Genomic DNA, 24119 nt, shown 5'->3' on the forward strand with positions numbered 1-24119 from the left:
GCTCAAGCTCACTGTTGGCCTATCTATGGACCTGGCTATGTTACTACTTACTTTACCTAACTGACTCAAAGTTCTCACATGTACTACATCCTCCTACCTAATAACTCATTCATTTTTGTCAGATCTGACTAGTTCCCCTGAATAGTTCTGTCAACCTTGCTAAATATCCACATATCTAACTTAATAAATCTTCACATGTACTGTACATGCCCTTATTTGATATTCCATTGATTTTTGCAAAGTTCAGACCCGACTAATCCCTCTTTGCATTTGACCAGAACTAATTAGTGGCTATTCTAGAGTATCTATCTGACTAACTACAGGTAGTTATGTGTAATTTCCAACCTATTTAATGACGTTTTGATCTTTGCCATGTTCAGACCCGACTAGTCCCTCCATTTGACACAAGCTCATTAGTGGCCATTCTCCAGTGTCTACCTGGCTAACTACAGGTAGCTATGTGTAATTTCAAACCTATTTGATATCCTTTTGACCTTTGCCACATTCAGACCCAACTAGGCCCTCCTTGCACTTAACTGAAGCTCACAGCAGCCCTTTTTACCAACCTGGCTAACTAGCTATGTATCTAACTCATTTTCGTTAAATCCCCACATGTACATCACTGTATTTAACATCCTGTAGATTTCCTCCACGTTCAGACCCGACAAGCCCCTCTTTGCATGTGATTGAAACTCACTGCCTTTGATCTGGACCAGGAAGGGGGGGGGGGGAGTCAGGGAAAGGCTGCGAACGGCCATCCAGCTGTTGTGCCAGTTGTGTGGCGAACGGCAAGGATTAACCAACGCTAAAGCTACCAGATGACCATCTGGGGGAGGGGGGTTGGGGTGTGGAGACATGAATGAAATGACAATGAAGATTGTAATTCAAATTTTAAAATTACATATTGGCTGGTAAAGAATGAGTAAAGAGAATTTTTAAATGAATTATATAATTGATTAGGAGGATAAAATGCCAAAATTGCTTTTAAATTATTTTTTAAGTAAAATATTTTAAACACAATAATATTGTCAAATATCAAATTTTGATCAAGTATAATAATCACTGATCATAGAATGAATACATTCCATTAATGAATCTAATGTGTTGCGAACATTTTTATATTTTCAGAAAATGTCATACATCATTAGCTAATATTAAATGATAAGACATCAAGAATAGCTTTTCAAATGTCGCAATAAATGAAAGGGATTTCACGTCATTCTTAAATAATTTTAAACAAATTCTCTAACAGTTTAAAAATAGTGTTAATAATGCCACACGTAAAGTTGTATTTTGTATTTTGGGCTATGATAACACAACAAACAAAATAATCATTAATAAAATTGAAACGTTCCCAAAGTTTGTAATATTAATATTGAAATATTAATTATGAAAATATTAGCGTTAAAAAAGTTAAAATAGAAGTAACCAAAAAATCTAAATAATTGAAATGATTGATACTAATGAAAGAAATCTCAAATAAGACTCAAACAATTGTATAATCCATACAACAAAAATACAATAACGATTAATCGTTTCTTGTGTTGACATTTTGAATGGGATGTTGACTATATAATGTTTTTTTTTGCATTTAACATGAAGGAGGGAATATAAATTTAGCAGTATGATGTAAACACGCACACGCACATGCTTGTTTTTCAAGTGCGTGCTCCTTTGCTTGGAGAAGGAGGAGACGTCGGTGACGGTTTGCGTGTTTTGTCATGTTGGTAACCAAAGACGGGGGCGAGCGCGCACCCGGTAACCCGACTTCGACCGAGGGCATGTCAGGGGGAGGAGTCGCTTTTTTACACAACAACAACGCACACATGGCCAACAGGAGTGTGTGTTTGGGAACGACATCCAGAAAAGAAGGGTGGCAAATCCATACTGTATGAATCCCGAGGGGAGGGGGGGGGGTGCACCTGCCCGCTTACAGAGTGGCGAGTGGGGGCCCCTCTCAGGCAAAAAGGCTCTTTTGTTCCTCTTTTCACGGGTTCTGCTCGCCTCTGATGACGGGCCCATTGTGGGCTGGCTCCATGCGGACCCGCGCCATTCAGAACCGCTGATAAAGCCCCCTTTCACACACGCAGCAGAAGCAGGGGGAAGTGTAGAAAAGGCCAAAGAGGCGAGGAGCGGAATGTCCTCCATCCCGTCGTCCGCTGATCCGAGATGAGCAATGGCCGACGGAATGAGGCGGACACAAAGTCTTGTCTCTTCTGTGGTTTCCAGCTTGTTGGTTCACACAGCGCGGGTATTTTTAAAAACATCTACTTAAAAAAAAAGAAAGAGTTTTGACCTTTTCTTCCACACGCAAAGTAGCGTTTGTGAGGATTATCCCAAATGTCACTGTCATCAATGTGCTTCTTGCTTGTTTTCGTATTGGATTTATTTCAGACACTCAGACATTTTTTTAAATTGTATTTATACATTTGGTATTTTGATGATGCTCTATTCTGGACACTGTAAACCCCTTCCATCCTCCATTCATACCATTGGCACGGTTAATAACTCTATTTTGGTCTAAAACGTTCGTTTAAACCGGGTGTAATTTCACTAGTGACCACTAGAGGGCGGCACACCTATTTAATTTGAGACGGTGTAAGTGTGAAAGAAGAAGAAGAAAACAGGAAGTATTTCAGCACAACCTCGTTTTGGTTGAGAATTATTCATCTGTCATCTGCTCGAGTCCAGTTGTTTACAAAATCAAGGACTAAAGGTTAGTATTATAATCTACATCTTTGGCCATGATTATTGATGTATATAAATTTGTGAAATACGTTTGTTAGCTCTATGTCAATATATTATTTTGTATTTAAATGTATTTGTATTATTGTATTGTGTATGTTCATCAATTTGACAATTTTAACTGCACTATGTATTAAAAATAAATTGTTGATAGCTCTGAGCCTTTTCACCCCGGACGCAGTTTTAAAGACGATAGCGTTTCATTCGAAGTGGCACTCCCGGTCGCCGTTGAGCCAAAGGCATCTTACATAATTATGCATATTTATTTATCTATCGTGTGTAACCATGCAACTGAACCAAACGTGGCTTTTTTTTTTTGTAGCTCAGGGAGGAGGAAGAAGACGAGGCCTTGAAAAAAAGAAACACACACAAAAATGAACCGCAGTAGAACGTCAGTCAGTGTTGGTGTTTTTTTTTGTTTTTTTTCCACGCGTCGACCGAGGCCAAGTGCTTACACAGGAAGTCGTGGACAGTTGAGGCCATAGGAGGACGCGAGGATAGAGTGAGGCAGGAGATGACGGCGGAGATGAATAAGAGATTTAAAAACACATTTGTATGATTTAAAGAGAGCTTTCATGTGAGTGGGGAGAAAAAGTCCATTAATCTAGCCGTACAGGCTCTAAATTTAGTTTCTCTAACGATGAGACGTGTCAGGCAGATTCAGCCCGACTATTTTTGGGATAAAGCCTGGCGATGATGTAATGCAGTGCAGCCGAGGTGGTCATCACCGAAGTGGCGCTCAGCACTGTCAACAATGCTGCAAAGTGCAAAGCAAAGCACATTTGACATTGACCTGAAATATGAGTGCCAGCCGTTGTTTTGCTTTGACTTGAGAGCAAAAATGTGAGATACTTCACAAGTGTTGTATGGTGGCCGATAGGGAACAATTCTTGATTGCCAGTTTACTGTCTAACTAAACATACAACAGAGTATGACATTTTTGTGTATTTGAAACAACCATATCGCTTTGCTTAGCTTCATGCTAACAAACAATGCAGAATGCCATTGACAGGCTAAACAATAGCAATAGGCGTCGCTTATGATAAAATTAAAATTTTCATATTTATGGAGTGAATATTAAGGTATTTAAGATGATATCGCATGTAAGTTTATTTTTTATTTTCTTCCATTATTTTAGTATGTTTTACAGTATTTACTTCTTCGTATAAGTATCAAAGTGTAAGTAAAATAATTAAATGTATTTTAGATGTGCTACTGTTAATTGAATAGTTATATAAAAATCAACAAGTATATAATATACTAGTTTGGATATTTATTTATTTATTTTACTTTTTATGTTATTTTAAACAAGGTAGGTGCTTATAAGTGACAAATACATTAAATACATACTACTTTAAATATTTTACTTTTAATTTTAGTTACTAAATGTAAAAACTATATAAAGGAATAAATCAAATATGCAACCATGTAGTTTAGTAGCAATTGGCGGGAATTATCGTTATGTATTTTAAAAATATATACTGTATATGTGTAATAAGATTACATAAAAATATATATTAACATAAACACAATCATTTTATTCTATTAATATTTCATTTTTATCATTACTTTTGTTGGCAATATTTTTTGACTTCATAAATTAAATTCATAATTAAGTTTACAACATAAATATATAATATTAATGAGACTATATATTTGTATTGTATTTATATTTCTTGAATTACTTTTTAACTAAAATTACTTACTTTTTAAATAGTGTGTATTATAGAAAGTATAAAAAATAAGGGTATAAAAATAGTTTTTCAAATGTGGTATATTTTTCATTATCCTTGTGAAAGTGCTACAATACATAAATAAAGTTGAGTTATGTTTTAAAAATGACAATAGTTACCCTTGTTAATTTGCTGGTAGAATAACAGGGTTGTATACTGCGAGGCACGTGCCAGTGACCAAATATGACTCGCCGATCTATAAATGGCTACGCATGCATAAAATAGTATACGTGGAGGGTTGCTGTGCACGTATAGGAAGCGCATATGGTCGGCAGCTAAATCATAGCCGATGACCTCGGTTTTGACAAGCGGAGCGCGCTCGCCTTTGAAAGATAACATGTTTGCCACATCTGTTAGGGAAGCGCAAACAAGTCGGCGTGATCCATCTTGGTATTTTTGGTCCGAGTGAAAAGGGATGAGAAGTTAAAAATATAACGCGCTGCCAAACGGCTCTGACGGCACATTAGAGGTGCGCTGCCTGCCGGCTTTAATCCACGGACTCGAGCCATCACTGGCCGGGTCCTTTGCACTGTTGTGTGCCTTTTTTTAAAGTGATTTAAGCCACATTCGCCTCATTCCTTAGCAAAGAGAGGGAAATGTTAAGGGCAGCTCCATAGGTTAGGGTAGCAATTACAGGCGAGGCCTGGAGGGAGAGACAGGAAGTGTTGGGGAGATGTTTTTAGATGCATTCGGGACGTCCATGCACACAGCAACAGTGACCGAGACAAAACAAAGACAGACTGCCTGGCTCGTGCTACTGTCCTGTGACATCCGTTTCTCGGAGAGTGTGGCATAACTGGCTCAATTGTCCTGTCCTGTCCTATTTGCTGCTTACCGTGTCCTTGCTCACAGGGTGTAAGACTGCCTGGATCAGTGCTCCCCGTCTTGTCCTACGGATCACTTGCACCAGGTTCCGGACGGGCTTCCCACTGTAGGCTCAAACCTGAATTTGATCCTTGCTGGACCCACTCACTCATTTTTCCTGTCCATTCATTTAACCGCTGTTGTAAATGCAGAAACAAACTACCGCAAATTAATTTGCAGATCACTAGCAAGGTCAGAAGTACGGCATGGAACTGGTGCACGTAGTGTAGCTCATGGGTCAGGACAGGGGCAATGAACCAGACAGTCCTACTCTTGTGAGAAAGGGTTGCAAGGAGTAGCCAATAGGACAGGACAGGTTATGAGCAATGATCCAGGTAGTGTTACACCATGTGAAGAAGGGATGCGACAAGTAGGACAGGACAGAGCAGGACAGGACAATTGACGCAGGTAGTGCTACATTCTGAGAAAATGGTGCAAGTAGCAGCAAATAGCACGGGACAGGATAAGAGCAATGAGCCAGGCAGTACTAGAACTTGTGAGGAAGGGATGCAACAAGTGCCGCTCGCTTATAGGACAGGACAGGACTAGATCAGTGAGCCAGGATGTAATTAGAAACAAATAGAACAGGACAAGAAAGGAGCAGTGACTGAGGAAGTGTGACAGGACATGCCTTTCTTACAGCTTATCGCACTGCCTGCCTCACAGCTCCTGTCCTGTCCTGTTTCTATTTGCTACTCATTGCGTCACTTCCTCACAGGGTGTAGCACTGCTCATGTCCTGTGCTATTCTGTTTTGTCTCTTCTCGTCCTGTCTCATAAGCATCCCTTTGTCGCAGAGCATAGAATTGTCTGGTTCTTAACTGCTAGCCTGTTCTGTCCTGTCCAACTTTTGGCGCATCCCTTCCTCACAGGGTGCATATAGCACTGCCTGTCTGCAACCCCCCCCCCCGCCCCCCCCCCCCCCACCACCACCACCATCAAATGTAAATGCAATTCACAAAAAGTCACATCAAGAATGCACCAGAAAAGAAGAGCGGGGCGGGAAGTCAGAGGCAGGAGGCTCCGGGTTTTAAGTACAAATACGGAACCGCAACGGGCCGACCACACGCTGAAAGACTATCATTTGGATTTTCCCAGAATAGCTCCGTAAACCAGGCGGCCAGGAGGAGACGGAATAACATGGACCCTGGAGCAGCACGCAACGCGACAACACGCCTGCCGCGCACACACACAAATTAGGACGTGCTGTACGTGTATGTATGGATATACCGTCCATACATCTGCTCACTGGCGTGCAAGCGGAGCGACCCCCTCGTGCCTATTTGGCAGCATTTATGGGATAGTTCAACGTTTGAGTTTGAATGATGTTGTATTGATGCGTTCCCAAGCACCGCAACTCCACACAGCTTTGGAGTTGCCTTCAAATTCCGAGGCATCCAAAATCAGTTCCACATCCGTATGAAAAAAACCAATCGGATCAAAACATATGTCAACTTAAGCAAAGTGCTTGCGCTGGCATGCTGCTGTTGGCTCGTTAGCCAAAATGCTAATGTTATGCTATGTAGTCATTTTGAGTACCTTTGTTTGTTTGGCTTGTTTGGCTTTGACAAGCCGTTTATAATATGCATAAAATAATGTAACTGCTAGATCATTAGCCACAATGCTAACAATATGCTGCTATACTAGTATATTTTGACCTGCATTGGCTTGGTTTTAGCGTGTCTGACAGTTGAAGAATGGGGCCCCGCATCCTTGGAATTCTTTGCTCGTGGCCCCTTTCCTACAAACTTCCACACTAATATTTCCTTTCGTTTCCAGCCGTGGTCTTTGCCGTCCTCTTTTGGGACATAAATCTGTTTCTTTAAGCAATCACGCCACTTGTACGAGCGGCTAATACTTCCTCAAACAGCTGAAAGCAATGAGCTCATGAGCTGGCCCTCGCACCCGAGCTGATTTATGACTTTGCACCAGCAGGACGGCACATGGTGAGCTACGGCAGAGATACGGCGCCGCTTACGTCGGCGGACTTTAGCCGCATAGACAAAAGTTTTTGCATATATACAGTTCATGCATAACTGGATGCAGATGTCTGGAATGTCGAGCTTTGGTTTTTGCCTGACGACAAAATCATCTTAGGCATCATTATGATTCAATATTCACAATTGGGTGAGAAAATCCAAGCACCATGAGCACCTGCGCGGCCACTTCAGCAACAAAAATGCCACATTTTGCGAAAATATCAAGGCAGTTAGATTATGTGACATTTATCACGAGCAGCATGTATTTCCAAGTGTGTCCTGTTGGTGGCAGTAATGTGCTAAAGTCAGTGTTTTATGTTTTGTCATGTTTTCGCAGTGTCTCTCTTTTCCCCCCGCGTCAAGTCTTCATGGGTTTTCGGTGCCACCTGTCCTCGCCAGCTCATAAGGATCGCCTTGTGTCTACCAATCAGCTCCCTCCAACCACTCACGTCTTGCCCAGGTGTGCCTCGTTGTCTTAGCCCACTGTATCTCTCAGTGGCGCAATCAAATAATAGATCAAACAAATGAGGAATAGATTTTACATTTCATACAGGATATGTACTGTAGCATTTGTTGTATTTTCGTATTAAATACTACTTAACGCTTTTGTTACGCTTGGGAGTGTCGTGCTTAATGTGACATTTAATGTTTACACAACTAATCAGGAGCGTGCATATAGAGTATGCTTTCAACGCTGTGGGAAATATTTACTTTTGAACGCTTCGCTTATTTTCACCTCGACCGGATTTCCATCCAATCACACGTTTGGACGGGTGTGTTGCGGGGCGGGGCGGGGGGGGGGGGGGCGGCAAGGTTATAGGAAACGAGAGCTAGCGCGGCGACGCCGTTAGCGGCGGCAGGTCAAGCGTAAGAAGTAGGTCAGCCGTTGATTCAAAGTGGGTTACGCGAGAGGGGGTATTAACAATACGCCGTCCTCATTAACAAACAATCATCATCACCAAGCGCGATCCTGCTGCATGAGTTTACATACGTGTCATTTGGAAAAGACAAGACTTGTTATTTCAATTTTTTTTTTTTTTATCTTGGCACGCTGCTGCTGTTTTTCGTCTAAAATAAGAATTTGATTCTTCACGGATCAGCATAACTGCCCCGAGCCAATTGCGTCCGCTTACAAGCAACGTGTCTCGATAGCTCAACATCACCTCGTTTAAATCAAGCCCCGACAACAACGAGAACACAAAATCTGGCATAGAGTTTACAAGTCTCGTAAATGTGTCTTGCCTTTATATTGATTTCAAAATGGTTAGCCAAACAGCCTCAAGGTAAAAATTTAATTCAATCATAACTGACCCAAATAAGACGGCATGTTTCAACAAGTCCGTGCTTTTGCTTGATTTGATCTGTTTGCTGTAGTTACCGCCATAGTTTGCAATTTTCCACATAATGGAAACGTCTTTACCACCAGAGAATCAAAAATGGTCGACCAGGAAGTAGCATACCGTTAAGTCTTTAAAAAAAAAAATATATATATATTTATTTATTTATTTATTTATTTTTAACGTTTTGGGGATGTCTGCATTCATTTTCATCCCCATGAATGTAAACATTTAAATGAATAAAAAAGACAAAAATGGACATACGTGTTTTTCACAGGACAGCGACAATATGCTGGCTAACAAACAAACAGGAATGTTGTGTTCCATGACTTCTTCACTTATAGAGGAATTTAGCCATTTTAGTCATGATCCTTCTTGCAACCAGAATCTAAAATGCTATCGTCCTGCTCTTTAACGTCATCCAGACAATGAAACAGTCTTCTAACTAACTTTAAAAAAAAAAAAAAAAAATTATTGTCATGCTCATCTTTTTTTGCCGATTTTGGAGTCTCTATGGAACCAATCCCTCTGCCCTACACAAAAAAATTAAAAATAAATAAAATTTATGACCCTGTCAGTTTATGTCATTTTTGTTGAACCAGGAAGTCAAGTGTCATCATGCGACTTGTCAACCAAACCTGAGTACTGACACACTTGCTTTTACACATTTGTGATGTTTATTGGCCCGCAGTGTCTATAAACAGAATATATGTGTGTTTGTGTGTGTATTTTACAACCACAGCAAGATGAGTCATAGAATACCAGTATCACCACGTTATTATTATTATTTATTTCTCAGAAGCTCTTGCCATCATCATCATCATCCTGCATGTTCAACACATCTGTGGGGAAAAAAACGAAAAAGTCCAATCCCTCAAATGCTGCAACCACCATATTTTAATAGCGTAGCCATTTTGTTTCCATGTACAATTGACCACACGACCAATTAATTTCCTTACCAAGGTCATTCCATGGGCAAAAAAAAAACATGTTTGGCAAGGCATGATTTGTAATCGGATGTGAATAAATCATTCCTCTGACAGCGGGGATCTTTTAGTGGCTTGCTTCGAGCTAAAAAAAAAACCCGTCCGGGCTAATTAGATTTGATGTGACCATTTCCTCGTGGCACATTCAGGATGAAAGATGCTCATCATCAGGGGCCTGTTAGTAGTTATAGTAGTTAGGACGCTAAATACTTTCTAATAGAATCTTGGAAATCACAGTTAGATAGTCAGTAAAATACTGTCATAGCGAGCTAGCTTTGTAGCTAGCTAATTAGATCTTGAAATTCACATAGCTTGAAAGGTAATATGATAACTTGTTAGCTGTCTAGTTAGTCGGACTCATAATCTGTTTGCGGACTTTTGCATTGTGTCGAATAGATTTAGTTTTGCCTCAAACAACATTGTTGTTAACCATCCAGTTAGCTTGTTTGATTGCTAGCTACTAATAGAAAGATAATCTGCCAGCAACTTGAATTTCTCTATGTTAGCTATCCAGTTGGATGGCTAACTTGCTATCTACTTAGGGAGTTAGTTAGACAGCAGCAGATAGCACTGCACTGTCAGCTTGGTCAGATAATGTGTTTCCTAAAAGATTCAAGCTACAAATAACGTTTAAATAAATTTGCACAATAATCATGCACATGCACGTTCGCAATATGGATTTTGGTGTGTATTATCAAAATGTTCACTTTAAAAAGCGAAAGCTGCTGACTGAGGGTGGGGGTGTCCTTGTGCTACCCTCACGCCCCCAAATTGACAAATTAATGACTTTTGGAGCATCTGTGCTCATCGATTTGACGGGCGCTGACACAAAGCCACAGGCAATTTATAGTATTTTCGTATAGTATAATCTGATTTGTGAATTGTCTGTCATTGGTTTTTTTTCTCCAATTGGCCTGAGGGGATGTCTGGGGGGGGGGGGAAACACCATGTTTGAAAAGGCTTCATGCGTAAAATATGCTGTGTACAGAATAATCTTTCCATTGTTCATCTCTGGACTACGTTCACACAATTGTAGTCCAGTTTGTCTTCTTGTGACCCCCCCGTGTCACATTGTTGAATCTGAACCCGGCCATTTAGTCCTGACCTGTCTTTATTTAGCTGTGTCTTGCGGTCGTGTGAGTTCTGTATTACATTGTGAGTGTTTTGTTTAAGAAGTTTGTAATGTGGTCTCTTGAACGACAAGAGTCCAGCGGCGTCAGCAAAATTTGCCTTTTCTTGCGTGTTTCGGCTTTTTTGTTTGTTTATGTATAAGTCTTTGCAAGTCCAGGAACGTCTGGATGCTTAGGATAGCGTAGTTTGTAGCATTGGGAGTACAAAAGTATCATAATTAGTAACATTCATGTTTTGGGGAAAATACTTTAGGCCTCATCAACCACGTTTTTTTTTTCAGTTAACGAAAACTAATGAAAAAACTCAAATTCAAAAGTTAACAAAATAAAATAAAATAAAAACGAAAATATTTTTTTAAAACAAAAACGAACATTTTATGTTTACAAAAATAAACTAAAACTAACTAAAATTATAGCAAAAATGTTGGTAATTAATTTAATACATGAGTCTTTGGGGATGAATTTAAACTCAGCAAAAATGCAGCGCTAGATAAGAAATGCGTTACTTTTTTAATTTTACCATAGTGTTTATTAAATATTGAGCACAATACATGTTAAAAAAACAAAAACTAATACTGAAACTAACTAAAACTAAACTAAAATTAAGCATTTTTTTTAAATAACTTAAACTAATAAAAACTAACAGAACCACCCTGAAAACTAACTAAATTAAAAACTCAAAACGAAATAAAAACTAGCTAAAATGAAAATTCCAAAACAATAATAACCCTGGCCTGAACTGAAGTTTATTTACGATGGCGTCACCATTTTTACCAATTGTCACGAAACTCGGCGGCTACGTCAATTGTAGCAAGAAGAATGAAAAAGTCTGAATGCCTGAAACCAAACAGGAAATCGGCCATTTGGGTTTGAAGCAGCCATTTTATGACATCTGTTGTGATATATACGATATGACATTTTGGAAGTCGTTTCCATTGGGGGAGAAGCTGGGAAGGAAGGACCGTTGTCTGGAGCAGGCGGGCAGACAGACGCGTCAACATGCCAGGATGTGACCGAGAGAGAGAGTTGAAAACAAGGCAGGAAAGAGCGAGAGAAAGAGCAAGAGAAAGACGGGGGCCCCTGGCTTGACCACACGACTGACACACTGGGGTCCCGGTGCTTGCCAGCTGTGCATTGTGGTCGCCTCTTGGTGCACGCACACACCTATACTTATGCTGGTGATGAGGACATACTTGGCCTGTGCGCACACATGTGTGTTGGAGTGCGGGCGAAAGAGGAAAAAAAAAAAAAAATCTTTGTCTGTGTTTGCTTTCCATTCAGATACATGTCCTTGAACCTGCTTTTCCATCTGGTTCCCTTGCTCTGCCGCCTGAATATGCAGGTAGTGATGACCTTTTCTGGCAGCGCCGCATTGTCTTCTCGTGCCTGCTAGCTATTAGCAATGTGAGGCTAGATTTTTTTTGTCTTGAGATAAACTTGCTGGTTTATCTGTTTTCCTTGCTATTCCACTCTACGGTGCAGGTAGCGTAGCGATGTCCTCGTGTAACGCCTCCTGGCGGCTAACTGTGTAACATTGTTTCATCACGAATGCTAAGTATTAGCAATGTAAGGCTAGGCTTCTAGTCTTCAGTTTTGTGTACCTGATTTATTTAATTTTTTTTAATTTTTTTTTTATTTCCTTGCTATGCCGCTATGAGAACAATGTAGTGGTGTACTTGCGTAACCCCGCCATTCTTGCCTAATGACGGCTAACTATTAGCAACGTGAAGCTAGACTCCTACACCTTTTATTAGCAGCCTGAGGCAACACTCCCTCCAGCTTCATCTCATTAAACATGCTTTTCCATCTTTTTCCTTGCTATGCCACTCTACAGTGCAGGTCGCGGTGTCCTTGTGTAACAGCGCCATTATCTCCTCATGACTGCTAACTATCAGCGACATCTAGTCTTAAGCTTTGTGTCCCTCAACCTGCTTTTCCATCAACTTTCCTTGCTATGCCACCTGCATATGCAGGTAGCCATGTCTGGAAACACCGTTGTCTCATCACGCTGGCTAATTTGTGTGATGCTAGGCTCCCAATCATCAGCTTTATGTCTTTGAACCTTCCTTTTCATCTGCTTTCCTCCCAAATTGAAGCTTGCCTCCCAGTCTTCATCTACATGTCCCTGAACCTGCTTTTCGGTTTTCCTTGCTATGCCACCCCACCCCCCAAACATGCAGATAATGATGTTCTTGAGTACACCTCCACTGTCTCCTTACACTTGCTAATTGCTGTATTAGCATTGTGAGGCTTCATGTTTTCATCTTTTTCATCTATTTTCCTTGATATGCCTCTCCAATGTCCAAGTAGCGAAGTCATCATCGAGCAGCGCCGTTGTCTCCTTACACCTGCTAACTATTAACAACAAAAAGCTAGGCTCCTAGTATTCAGCGTTATGTCCCTGAACCCGCTTTTCCATTTATTTTCCTTGCTATGCCGCTCCAATGTGTGCCGGTCGTGGCGTTCTCATGTAGGACCACCATTGTCACCTCACGTCTGCTAACTATTAGCAACATTTAGAATAAGTGCTCCGAGACGTACGACTAACACCCACCCTTGCCCCTCACCCACTCCAAAAAAGATTGTTTCCATCTTTCCTCGTTGGCCATGTTGAGAGGCAACAATTCCCACCCCTGGAGCGTCCACGTCTCCCCAAATAGAAACAGTGGCGCTGGAGGGTGCGGGCACCCTGTGTTTTGCCTCAGAGAAAGCGGCGGACTGGTTATTTTTAAACCCCGCCATGAGTTCCACGAGGAGAGGCAGGAAAGTGAAGACCAGGAAGTACACGAGGGCCAACGCTGGCCTCTTGACACGGCAACAGTTTGTGTTGGTGTGTCATCAAGCAGTCACACACACACTCCAGTGATGTGGAGGCAAGGAAAAACATCATGCTGAGAATCAGGCATACACGCTCACAATGTTAACGCGCTTGTCAATCCAAAAGTTTGTGAATGCTGGGAATAAAGCAGTCAGTACTCCGAGTGCCAAAAAAAATCACATATTCATTACATAAATTTTTTTGTCAATGCAGAGAAACAATCTTTGTGAATGCCAAACACGCTTATGTAAAAAGTTTCATCTGAACAAATGTAAGTCAAAGCTGAGAATCAAGCATCACACAAATGCTTCGAGGTATAAAACATTTTAATGCTGAGAGTCAAGCTATTACACTGCCTGAGTGGCAAAAAGCATGATTGTGTAAATGCTGAATGTTGTCATTCACAAAAAAAGTGGGAGTGTACAAAAAAAATGTAATGCTGAAGATCAAGCACTTCCATACGGTACAGTAAATGCTGTCGTGAGGATCAATAAAATAAATGAACAATTTTTCAATAACGCAAATCAAGCAATTGATGTGCCATCATCCAGCATTCACACAATTGTTTTAGTATGCAAAATGTGTGTTAATACTGAGAATAAATTAAACCAATGACAATTCAATGTGCTAATTAATGAGAAAATGCTGAGAATCGAGCAGTCAATGGACCAAAGTTTTGTTGACTTTTCTAAAAAAAAAAAAAAAATTTAAACAAAGCAACACAAACAAAAAACATTTGAGATTGAAGCATTCAACACATCAAAAGCAGTAGTGATCAATTCTGTTGCGTGCCAATTAAAACGTTATGTAAATGCTGAGAATAAGGCACTCAGAAACACAATCTTTATGTTAATGCTCAATATGCAGCATTCACACAAACGTGTACATACTGTCAAATGCTTGACTGTCAGCATTTTTTTGGGGGGGCATTTCAATTCCATTGATTGCTTGAATGCATTCAAGAATGTATGTTCAAAGCATAAATACCGAGAATCAGCCATTCACATGCTGATTGCTGCGCGCCTCGACGGATTATCCAGCTATTCTCGCGTCTATGCATCTATTTCCTCAAAGCGAATGTGCGCCGCATGCTTATGTGCGTTGACTTTCTTCCATCCGTCTGCTCTTGTCTGCCCATTTGTAGGATCCGCACTGCAACCGCCACCTCCATCCTTCCTCGCCCTCCCGGAGCAAAAAAAAAGCTGCCAATCGATACGGCGCCTCCGTGTACTGAGGTTTGGCAAACACTCGCGCGCGGCAGCGGCAGCGGCAGCGGCAGCACACATGTTGTCATTTGGATGCGGGGGGGGGGGGGGACTTCCCCTTTTGAGCTCATGACATTTTAATTCACCTCCCTCCCAAAAAAAAAAAAAAGGCTTCCTCTGAGGTCAGCTTTTTGGAAGCGAGCCCTGTCAAAACCTGAAGTATGCTCGCGCTTTCATCTGCTGTCCTCGCAGTGCCCTTTGCGCGATAGCTACGTGCCCGCCGCGCAGAGTCGAGCGCGGGGCGAGCGGGGGAAATCAACGCTCGACTTATTTTTGCATATGTTTGCGCTGAGCCGGAGCAAAATGTATGCGGGGTGTTGACATCGAATTAAGATAATCAGTTGTACATATAAACAAGTCTGGCTCGCTGTGCATAGAGATGGCGGCTCAAGGCGCTCGCACGCAAGCAAATGCAAAGAAAGCCGCATGCTTCTTCCACCCTCTTTTTCACGGCGAAGCCTTCAGATGTTAATCAAACAAAATGCCAGATCTCTGATTCACGCCAAATTGGTCGGCTTGATGTTCAACATCCAGCATGGATACTTTGCGTGCGTTCTATTCTGATAGACACGGTCACTCAATTTCCTACCAGTCCATAAAACTGGTGTCTTTTTCATGGTTAAGCCTGTAAATTATCATTTAAAAAAAATAGTTGACCTCCAGTTCAATTTCAGACATGGGTCCCTGAGACTTTTTCATGCATCCTGTTATGATCGACATACACACTCAATTTCGTGTTGATTTAAAAAAAAAAAAAAATTCATGGTGAAGCCTCCAAATGATAATTTTAACAAAAACCCCAAAGATGTCTACATCAAACCAAAATTGTTGACTTTTTTTTTTCATGCATCCTGTTATGATGGACATGCTCACCCAATTTCGTATCTATCCATTAAACTAGTGACTTTTCATGGTGAAGCCTCCAAATGATCATTAAACAAAACACAAAATGTCTGCTTCAAACCAAAATAGTTGACTTCTTGTTCAATTTGCAGGTTCTTGAGAGTTTTTCATGCGGACATGTCCACCCAATTTGGTGTCTGTCTGTAAAAATGGTGTAATTAATTTTCATGGAGATGCCTCCAAATGATCACCAAACAACAACCAAGGTGTCTGTTTCAAACCGAAAGGGTTGACTTTCTGTTCCATGTCCAGCATGGGTCCTTTGAGACCTTTTTTGCGTGTTGTGTTATGATCAACGTGCCCACCTAATTTCATGTCTAGTCTATCTGTGAAACCGGTGTCTTTTTCATGGTGAAGCCTCCGAAATAAAAAAAATAAATAAATAAAAAAACACTTTCTATGAAATTTCTGGCATAGGTCCTTGAGACATTTTTCTGAATGTTGTTACAACAGACACTGGTCAGGCCGATCTCAGGGGAAGGAGGGGCACCTTTGCAAATATTGATACATTTTTGCACAGGTCACAAGAATAACAATAAACAGATTCCAACAGGGCCTTTTTGGCCACTTGGTGCTCGGGTGCCCTTAAAAAAAGGCAGCGAGGCCGTCGTAAATTGCAGCTGTCCCATCTGGGAGCATTAAGAAGCTGTTAATGAATAGCGGTGCGGAGGGCTGCAAGGGAGCCACAAGTGGAGGCCAGGCAGCTGGAGGACTTCAAGTAGAGGTGGGGGGGGTTGGGTGGGGGGGGGTTGGGTGGGGGGGGGGGGGGGTGCGGCGGCTATGCAAGTGGGTAGCATCTGGGCAGCAGATATGTGTGCAGTCATGTAAAAGAGGTTGCGGCCACATCGACTCGCAGGCATTCCAGCGCTAAGAAAAGCATCCAAACAGCAATTAATGATGATAATCACACTGAGTTTGTGTTCAAAATCCTAAATAGCAGTTTGCACTGGCAATCGTCGCCTTCATGACGTGGCCACACCATGAGTTTATTTTTCGATCAATGGTGGCCACACCATGAGTTTATTTTTCGATCAATGGTGGCCACATCATGAGGACGCAGGATGCTACGTTGTGTGTGTGTTTTTTTTTTAAATGCTCTAACAACGAAAAGGCCTGTTTCTCCTTTCTATACCATGCCAACAAAGGGTTAGTTAGAAACTCAAGAAAATAGTTTTGCACAAGCCGTTTTTACACCTTCATGCACCCAACAAAGTGGCCTAGCGTGTCACTCCCCAATATTCCAGCATTAGTCGGTCATTTTATAGTAACTTTCCTTGATATGCCTTAATCGGAACGAACATGTTTGCTCTCTGTCACATGCAAATTTTTCATTAGGAGGATATTTTTTTTCTTGGTCTCTATTATTTCAGCCCAAAACTCCACTCCACTACCTCTCACATTTTTTTCCTTAATACACCTTTTTTTTTGCGTGAGGAAGGAATCGCATATTAGTTATGGTCTTGTCCATGGAAACCCGTCGTGACAAAAATAACTCAAAACTTTCCATAATACGCCTTTGTCGATAGAATGTGTTTGCTTTCGGAATCCCAAGTAATTGTTTTTAACGAAACATTTCCTTGAAATGTCCAGTGCCTTCCTTCTTTTTTTAAAAAGTGAAAGTGGGGACAAAACAACCTCATTCACCCTCTGTTTGGTCTGCAAGGGGAAAGGCGAGGAGGAGGTGGTGGGGGGGGGGGGGGGGCAATTCCAAACTAATGACTTCATCTTATCTCATGGAAGAGGCGTGGTAGCAGAAGGGCCTGTTATCTTAAGTGACCTTTTAAGTGACGCCCCCTCGCACATGGGCAGGAGTGTGCCTCGCACGTGCACAAAAGGCCGCCGCCACCTGCGCGCGCGCGAATGCATCGCGATGCTTTCAGGCGGCCGAGCTCAAATTGATTCCGATTTTTTTTTTTTTTTTTTTCCCCCAGCCTGGAGTGTGCCACTTTATTGGGCGCGGGGTGCCGTAAAATAGATTTTCTCCTTCTTTAGCCGCATGTGGATGGGTCGCAATAGGTGGCCGTAAAAATCGTTTGTGTCGAGAGAGAAGTGTGCCGCTGGTTGCTTTGTTTGCCAGAAGGCCCTTGAATGCATTGTCATCACTTTTATAAGTCATGGCAAGTGCTGTCTTTTGTCTACCGGGGCTGTAAAATCCATTGGTAAAGTCCCTATTTGGGTTCCGGGGAGCTGGCGGAGGGTGGTGGCCTCCTTCATATGGAAAAGAGGGTGCGAGGCCTGTTATTGCCTGCACTATAAGGAGCACAGAGTGGCAGCATGTGTCGCTTGTCAAAGGAGGGTGGAGTCATTGCTTCAGAGCATTTTTTTTTTTTTTTTGTAGCGGCGTATTCTGGCACACACATGCCGCAGACCACACAGACACACGCGCAATCTGTGTCGATACCTCCATGAGATTCACGCACACACATTCCTATGTTTATACATTCACACCATTGCACTGCATAGTTTCCACTGCTGCTATTGTGTCGGTGTTCAGGTGCAAGGCCGATGTCTGGTGGCGTCCGGAGCGGCCAAGTATTTAGTACCTGCACAAGCCGATGAATACGATGAAAAAAAGGTTCTTCGTTTAGAAAGATAATAATTGTCAGTATTGATTGACGCTGTCAGATTTAATATATTGTGATTATTTTTTTGGGAGGGGTGTGGTGGGGGTTGGGGGTAACTTTTTGTATATGTATTAGTAAATAGAAATAGAAAATCTTGATTACATGGAGGCATTTAATTTAATGTATTTACTTATATTTATTTTATTGTTAGCCCATTTATTGTTCATCATTTTCCATTTATCTGTAACGAATAATGGTGCAATTTTAATGACATTTGGAATTGTTATTGTATTTATTAAAATGTTTAATTCTACAGTATTTTTATATTTTTATATATATAAACTTTGTTTTCCAAATTCAGACATTTTCTTTTTTGCTTCAGATATTATTATTATTATTATTATTATTATTATTATCATCATTATAATAATTATTATTTATTTTAAAAAAATTCAGTCTGGCATTTGGGGAATTATTTATTTATTTATTTATTCATTCATTCATTTATTTGTTTGGTTGTTTCCTAAATAATGACTGGATCTTAATGACAAAATTCTGAAATTTTTACTACTACTACTACTAATAATAATAATAATCACATACTTAATTTCTATATATTTTTTTTATTGACACACTTAAGCATTTTTTTTGTCATTTTTCCAATTTCTTAGTGACAAATTAATGAATCATCATGACAAAATTAAAGCATAATATTATGTAGGAGGTGGATATCTAAATTTAGTGGGCATGGAAATTAGGATTGTTGGGCCATGGTGGAGGCTTTAATGTCACACTTGACCTCATTCTCCCTTTCACACAATCATAAAAATGAAACACAACACTTGAGCGCTGTCGAGTAAACATGAACGGCGAGGGCAATCCCTCGTTAGCATCGGCGTCACTCTCTGTCGCCGCGCAATGTGACAGCCGGGTCCAGATGCCGCTATATTTTGGGAACGCGCCAAAACGACCCCCCCGGTCGGAGCCCCTCGGGGCCCCTCAGCGCCGGGAAGGTCATCACACTGCGGACACGCCGCTTCTCTTCGGGAAGCTTGTCACTTTCGCTAATGTCTCGCTAAAGGCCATTAGCAAACATGGCCGGCTTTAGCGTGTTTGACGGCTGGAGTACACGCTGTCGGCGAGAGGCTCAGGTGCGTCCAGGACAAAATGTAACGAGGCCGTCTTCACTGTTCAGCTCGCATTGGAGCTGAGAAACGAGCCCAGCTGCTTTAAAAAGCCCATTTTTGATCATCGTAATGTGGTGACAAGTTGTTAGAACACGGGTTCCCAACCACCGGCGTGCGGGCTATTTTGTACCAGGCATAATGAGACAGATTTATTTTGTTTGCCACGCGTAATATACATCAGCACCTCACATTGAATGAAACGTCTATAGGGGGCGCTACAGACCCACTTCTTATACTGGTGTACACAATATACAATCTGTGGGCAAAGTTTGGTGAGTTTATGTTTACAGTCTCAAAAATGCAAAGTTCTTCTTAGCACACAGTTGTTAGTGCGTTATCGGAAATAACATCATCGCCGATATAGTTATTTATTTTTTTATAACTAGCGGCGATCGGAGTAGCTAACGCTAGCCAGGCTAGCTGCTACTAGCTTGTTTTTGTTTTTGCTGTCGTCTTGTTAGTCGGACATTTGTAGTCTGGAGACACGCAAATTTAAAGTCCTGTTTAAATTCAAAGGAAAAAAAACAATACATTGAAAGATGTAATACCAGAAACACGTCATTAGTCGACTTCAAGCATTAATCGCAGATTCAACTGCTAATTCTCACACTTTGTATGCAATTCCCAGATTTCCATGCGATTGTCTTCTGCCGTACACGTCCGATGTGTGTGTTGTCGTGTTGTTGTTGTGTAGTAAACACAAATCCCTGGGTGGTCCTTTTTTTTTCTCAGGACCAACTGTCCACAAGTCCACTGACAGCAGAAGGGCTCTTTTTGTCTTTTTTCATCGGCCCTCATACATATTGAAGGACCCTTTGAGCGAATCTGCCTCTTTCACTGCGTCCGCCTATTTACATTGGAGTGTCAATCTCGCCCCCCCCTTTTTTTTTTTTTTTTGCTTTTCTCCCACATTTTGTCCTGGAAAAAGAAAAACTTGTTTCACCATTCAACGTTGTGTTTCTCGCCGCTTTTCCCACCTGCCCACTTTCTCACACAGTTTCTCTATGCCTTGAAGGCTCCCATTTTGGAGAGAGCAACTTGTAAACACTCGAAGCCCGATTCTCCCACAGCTTCCGAATGCAGCGTCTCCCGGCATTCAGGCATAACTTTGATTCATCTTACAAAAAAGCTCCACAGTAATAATCTGCTGCTGCTCTCCAAATCCGCCTCTTTTATGCGCCCGTTCCACCTTTATATCCTCTCGTGCGTCATCTGGGCGACTTATTATTGTGTGAATGCTCGAGAGTATTATGCTGCCGATTTTTGACACGTTTGTCACATTCCCAGAATTCGCACTTTCCACGTGATTCCGCATTTTCCTTAAGGAAGAAAAAAAACATCAAAGAAACTTTACATTTCTCAATGAAATTCAAATTTATAATAGAGAAATGGTTCATTTCAGGGGGAAAAAAAATGGAATTCATAATTTCCTAGATTCATTAAGACATTTTACAAAGTTTCCTCAAATTTAAAATTTTACAAACGATTCAACTCATTCCAATGTCAAAATGTTGTTGCTCGTGCAGGACATCCTGGAGGGGGAAAAATTCCCCATAATTCCACATTTTCCATCAGAAAATACACCCCATTCAAATTAATGGAATTTGAAATCATTCTAAATTCAAAATGTTGAATGTTCCCAAAAATATAGAATATAGAATTCTACATTTTCCACAAGAAAATTCCCAAATTCTAAAAAAAAAATTTACATTTAATTTTAAATGTTATTAAATCTTTTTCTGTTTACACAAAAAATAAGCTTTTTTTTTTTTTTACTGTACTCTGTGTGAACTGGACCATCATCCTAAAACCAAGTTTTTAAAATAATAATAATAATATTAATAATAATAATAATTTGGTGGGGGTATACTGTACCCCGAATGTGTACTTTTAACATGTAAACAATGTAATGTACAATGCAAAAATATTTTTTACCAACGTCTTGCAGAATGTCAACAATGTTTTAGATTTCTTGTGATCGGTTTTCCAAATCTTACAACCTTTTGTGAACGAGTCATCACATCCTTCTGCAGAAAATGATTCATTGTGCCACGGAAAATCCTAAATGGCCTCAAAGAAGGAGCAATTACGACGGGTCACCGGGTAGCACATTCGCTAATTAGCGGAGCAAACGACGGCGGCGGCTGCGTGGCTTCTGTTTAATTTCTGCCTCATTTGTTTTTTGTTTTTTATGTGCTTTGCACATCGCTGGTCTTAACTCAATATATTTTTTAAGCTCTCCGCTCTCGCCTCCTCGCATCTTCTTGTTATCTAATATGTGTTCCTTCCTCCTCCTCCTGCTCTTCCTCTTTTTCCGCCTCCTTCTCAGATGCTCTTTGTCTCTCGCCTTGGCTCGTACTAGCGGATATATATATATATATATTAGTGTGTGTGCTTTCCCAAAGGCATTCTCTTCAGCCATCACACTGATTATCATTCATTTGGGATAATCAACGCCTCCCATATACAACCACAGCTAATTAACATGAACATTTGTTTACTCACCCAAAGTGACCTTTTGTTTTGCTTTAAAATTGCCTCTCATAATCATTAGCGGGTATAAATTGTCTTGTTGAGGATCTATTCCAAAGATGCCCAAAAATTCTGTCATAGCAGGACGCATGAAAAAGGATCTATTCTTGAAATTGAACAGGAAGTTGGCCATTTTGGGTAAATTCCACTGCTTGTACTTGAGCAGGGGCCTCAAAATTGAACCCTGTGGAACACCATAAGTTGGTTCACTAATGCCCACCTCCAATAGGAAGCAAGTGACGAGACAGATGGGTAAATTTCTCAAGATTGTTTCTCTTTGCCATGTAACGCATTCACTGCCATTGACGGCTATAGACGTCAACAATTCATTTGAACTATTTCTATTAGTTAAATTTTTTTTCCCACTTTTGTTAACAAGAGTATGAAAACCTAGATATTTTTTTTTGAAATACAGAAATAAAATGTGTGATTAATCGTGAGTTAACAACCGAAGTCATGCGATTAATTACAATTGAAAATTGTAATCGTAATTAATCACATTACTTCACTAGTTAACTCACAATTAATCACAAATGTTATATACTTTAATGATCATTTCCAGGATTTGGTCAAAAAAGGCCTTAATTAACCCTGATTTCCATGCAACATCATGCCCCAAATTCAGTTCTTTACATGCACTGGTAAACCATCATCACAGCCTCTATTTCATAATCAGAGGCAGAGCTGTGCAATGCTAATTACAGGAAACACTTCATGGCCATTGTTGCCGAAGAATAGAGCTCCGATTCGCAGCAACACGTCCCGCCGAGCTGGCATTGACTAACAATGGGCGGCCGCACGACATGGCGGCTCAGGTAGCGAGCGGACGCAGTTGGTGTAAATACGCGGCGGGGTTGTTTGGGGATGGGAGCGTAATGACAGGGCGACACGGCAGCCCGCGTTTGTGTTCGTGCGCCAAAAGGACTGGGCCACTTCTGCTGTAATTGTTCCAACTTGAGAGGCAGGCAGGAGAAAAGTGAAAACGAGCTTCTGCAGCATAAATGGAGGACGGCGGCGGCTTGTTTACATGGCGGTGGAGGGAAAAAACCTAATTACAGAGGACTCTTGACTTGACTTGTTCTGATTTGAAATTAATTTTCTAGCATTGCGAATGAATGGAGATGGAATTAACCCAAGAAATCAAGCACTTGTCACAATACATAACAATCAAATTGCGGCTACTTGAAACGCACACGAAATCATGCTCATGCTAGCTTGCCTGAGCTCTCGTTGTTTGTCAGCGTTGTTGAATTCTTACTGATGCGTTCAGTTTGACGTGTTTGTCACATTTCCCATCCTGTGTTGTCCTGGGTCAAATTATGGATTAGCATTAGCATTAGCATTGTATGTGGGCTGGTCCTACCAGAAATGACCGAAATTCTGCATTGAGCCTGTTTCCGTTCGGGTTCTGGATTTTGTTCAAATTATGCATTAGCATTAGCATTGTATGTGGGCTTGTCCTACCAAAAACGACAGAAATTCTGTGTTGTCCTGTTTCTGTTTGGGTTCTGGATTTTGGGTCAAATTATATATTAGCGTTAGCATTAGCATTGTATGTGGGCTTGTCCTACCAAAAACAACAGAAATTCTGTGTTGTCCTGTTTCTGTTCGGGTTCTGGATTTTGGGTCAAATTATATATTAGCATTAGCATTAGCATTGCATGTGGGCTTGTCCTACCAAAAACGACAGAAATTCTGTGTTGTCCTGTTTCTGTTCGGGTTCTGGATTTTGGGTCAAATTATATATTAGCGTTAGCATTAGCATTGCATGTGGGCTTGTCCTACCAAAAACGACAGAAATTCTGTGTTGTCCTGTTTCTGTTCGGGTTCTGGATTTTGGGTCAAATTATATATTAGCGTTAGCATTAGCATTGTATGTGGGCTTGTCCTACCAAAAACGACTGAAATCGTACCAATTTTCGGAGTTGCTGGACTCACAAGGGTCAAAGTCAGTTTTGAACCAGATTCCAGGAAATACATTTGATCAATCTGGTATTTTTTCAACTGACGACAACTAACCTGACATGCACATTACCGTATTTTCTGATTTCTCCATTCAGCATGAACGAGCGTACGT

At 41.0% G+C, this 24119-nt stretch overlaps 1 protein-coding gene across 1 annotated transcript in view; it reads left to right on the plus strand.

The window, feature by feature from the left end:
• efna3a (ephrin-A3a) overlaps positions 1–7756 on the plus strand; it is a 58818-nt gene extending 51062 nt beyond the window's left edge. The window contains exon 6 of the transcript XR_015091333.1: positions 7658–7756. The gene's annotated coding sequence lies outside the window, so the exon portion shown is untranslated. The remainder of the gene's footprint in view (positions 1–7657) is intronic.
• Positions 7757–24119: the final 16363 nt, after the last annotated feature.

This window comes from Leptonotus elevatus, chromosome 19 (assembly GCF_054856555.1).
Source record: "Leptonotus elevatus isolate MCC_2025b chromosome 19, RoL_Lele_1.0, whole genome shotgun sequence".
Lineage (NCBI taxonomy): Eukaryota > Metazoa > Chordata > Actinopteri > Syngnathiformes > Syngnathidae > Leptonotus > Leptonotus elevatus.